The sequence below is a fragment of the Schistocerca americana genome, chromosome 3 (genome assembly GCF_021461395.2).
Source record: "Schistocerca americana isolate TAMUIC-IGC-003095 chromosome 3, iqSchAmer2.1, whole genome shotgun sequence".
Lineage (NCBI taxonomy): Eukaryota > Metazoa > Arthropoda > Insecta > Orthoptera > Acrididae > Schistocerca > Schistocerca americana.
This window is the reverse complement of record NC_060121.1, coordinates 283,815,106-283,818,767: the sequence shown is the minus strand read 5'-3', so window position 1 is coordinate 283,818,767 and position 3,662 is coordinate 283,815,106.

Genomic DNA, 3,662 nt, shown 5'->3' with positions numbered 1-3,662 from the left:
TTTGTAAATGTACGCTGGTGAATAAAATACGTCATCGTAAGAGAGTCAACTAATTTTGTACCTTAATTTTAGATAAATCTCAATATCTCGAGTCGTCCTAAGGAAAGCCACCCACGATTTGCGTAGGACAATCGACATATCACGAGCTACGTGAAGTTGATCTCTCCCACATATTTTCAAGCTCCCTGCTAAGAATAGATAGTAGTGAACTGCAAATCTTAATAAATAAATATGCGGCACAAGTCAAGACATCTTCTTTTTAATGTTTCAATGACGAACACGTCTGGATGTTAGTAACTAGGAAAAAAATTATAGATTCTAGTTACAAAGACACGATCATTATTTACTACCAGGTACCATGTAATTAGCACCGAAAAATCTGTAAATAACTAATGCAGAGACACATCGATGAGTTGATGGGTTGTCCATATGATTTAGAACGTGCGAAGAGTTATTTCTCGTTAGTTGGAAGAAATTACGTATTCCTTCCAACGATTAAATTTATTGGTAAAGATTGGTGTCAAAGAAACTGGCCACGACGAGGTCTGGGAAAATGTATGGGTATACGCGAACAGAATTAGTTCGACCGGAAAGTCAATTACACTACGTAAATCAGATTTTACAGGGGATAAAGAAAAAGAAAAACCGGACATCCAAAGGGAGAGCTAGGCATCATCTACCTCCAACCCATTTTCATATACGGAACAGTCACACCAGCTACAGTGTTTAAAAAAAGGGAAGGGAACAGGTAGATGGGTGATACGTCTTCTTGCCAGATGCACAGAATTGGCTTCCCGGTACCCGGTAAAGTAATCACGGCGATATTTGAGTAATGTGAAAGTTCCTTTCTGGCCTGGTTTTCCCCACCGCTGACTCGATTATACCCGTATAATCACAGGAGCACGCCAATCAGTTATTAGGTACGTAAGTGCCATCGATTGCCGACTCTGGTCGTGTGCGGTGGAGCCTTGCGGGGGGGGGGGGGGGCGGGAGGGGGGGAGCGGGGGGGGGGGCGACTTTGAGGGAGGTGTCGTCGGCGTCGACGGTGAAGGAGCGGGGAGACAATGACGGGGCACGCGTGACAAACGAGGGAGGGGAGGGGAGGTGATTGATGGATTGATCGCGGGCTTCTGCCTACTCGAGGTCGCCGACATCAGAAGAAGCAGGTGTCAGCGACGAAGGCAAGATTTATTGATTTCGAGAGACGGCCGTCCCTATATTAATGCGCGTCGAAGCGACGTGTTGCACAAACGTCGCCTTCCGTGCCTTTGGCAGCAAAACATTTGTCGTTCGGAAATCCCTCCGTAAAGCGATGTTCCCATTGAAGAATATCTTGGGAGGAGTTAATTTGACAGTTCCTCCGATAAAAACCACGATGCTGTGTGAAAGGCTGTTAACATGTATAAATGTTGCCGAGGGCCGTCGACTTTGCGTCGGGCCCTACCCATTTTTCTAACAATAACAACTCGCTATCTACAGGCGTTGATTTTAGACTAATGTTTCATATTAGTCTTATTATCCAGCTGCAGACAAAGCCAAAGAAACAAAAATAATGTGTAAAAGCGGTCGGAGGCTAGTAACATACTTAAAGCGCTATGCTGTGCCATGCTCTTCATCTATACGTGGCTGCTTGTCCAAACGTCATCAATCATGTTTTACAAATCTGAATGTTCGTGTTTCCTCTCCATTCTCTCCCTAGCGCGAAGTTACCCACTCGTAAAGCCTTCGGAGCAATCGGTCTGTACATCAGGTAAGACATTTCCATTCCAGTTTTCTCAGCTGTTATTTCTTTCACGTGATGTCTGTACGTCTCCGTTTCTATTATTACTTATCGACTGAATGTACTTCTTCTTGCTTCCATGTTTGCACAGTGCTGCATAGAAAACTATGAGCACAACAACCAAAACTAAATATGATAGACGACTTTCACGCCTAAAACGGTCTTTGGGCAAATGGAATTCTCCACAACCGATTTGCAGACGCTGCAGCGTAAGTCGGAATTGTACACTGAAGAGCCAAAGAAACTGGAACACCTGCCTAATATCGTGTAGAGAACCCGCGAGCATTAGCTGTTTTAGACACACATTCCGACAACTACTTAATGTGCTCAGTATGCAAAATGGTAGACAAGTATGTCCGTTTTTCAAATGAACGGCTTTAGACACACATTCCGACAACTGATTAACGTGCTCAGTATGGGAGTGAGCACTTTTGGCAGGATTATAGGCCTGACAACGAAGGGGTATGCTGTGAATGATGTCATGAGTCTCATGTTAAGGCAATAGCGCCCACTCTTCCTGGAGTAGAAGTGTCACATCACGACGTTCCTTGGGCTCAACTAATGTCTCAAGCAGCGCTGGAGGGAACTGACACTACGAATCGTGAAGGACTGTCTATAAATCTATCTGTAAGAGAACGAGGGGGTGGAGATCTCTTCTGAAGAGCACGTTACAGGTCATCCCAGATGCGCTCAATAATGTTCATGTCTGGGGAGTTTGGTGGCCAGTGGAACTGTTTGAACTCAGAAGAGTGTTCCTGGAGCCACCCTGTAGCATTTCCTGCTGGAATTGCCCATGGCCGTTGGAATGGACAATGGACATGAACGGATGCAGCTGATAAGACAGAATGCTTACATGCGTGTCACCTGACAGAGTCGTATAGAGACGTATCAAAGGTCCCATATCACTCCAACTGCATACTTCCCACACCAATACAGAGCCTCCACCACCTTCAACAGTCCCCTGCTGACATGTAGGGTCCATAGACTCATGAACTAGTCTCCACACCCGTACACGTCCATCCGCTCGATTCCATTTCAATCGAGAATCGTCCGACGAGGTAACATGTTTCCAGTCATCAACAGTGCAATGTCGGTGTTGACGAGCCCAGGCGAGGCGTAAAGCTTTGTGTCTTGCGGTCATCGAGGGTACACGACTGGACCTTCGGCTCCAGAAGCCCATATCGATGAAGTTTCGTTGAATGGTTCGCACGTTGACAGTTGTTGATTGGCCCAGCACTGAAATCTGCTGCAATTTGCGGAGGGGCTGCACTTCTGTGACGTTGAACTATTCTATTCAGTCGTCGATAGACCTGTTCTTCAGGATCTTTTTCCGGCCGCAGCGATGTCGGAGATTTGATGTTTTACTGGGTTCCTGATATTCACAGTACACTCGTGAAATAGTCGTAAGGGAAAATCCCCACTTCATCGCTTCCTCGAAGATACTGTGTCCCATCACTCGTGCGCCGACTATAGCACCAAGTTCAAATGCACTTACATCTTGATAACCTGATATTGTAGCAGCAATAATCGATCTAACAACTGTGCCAGACACTTGTGTTATTATAGGCGTTACCGACCGCAGCGCCGTATTCTGCCTGTTTACATATTTCTGTATTTGAATACGCATGCCTGTATCGGTGTCTTTGGCGCTTCAGTGTAATAGCAGTTACGGCTCGGGGGATTGGCGACATATCACACGATCATGGATCGCTTCTCGTCCTGCCTCGTAGGGAGCAGTCGGTCAGTCGGAATCCCTGAGTGGTGCTTGTTGCTTTCTTGTCATACGGAGGAAATTTTGTATTCTGTTAGTTGAGTGCTGTCGCTGATGACCTGGCTGTTGAGCGCCCTATACATACAACCACCACCACCACCACTACCACCA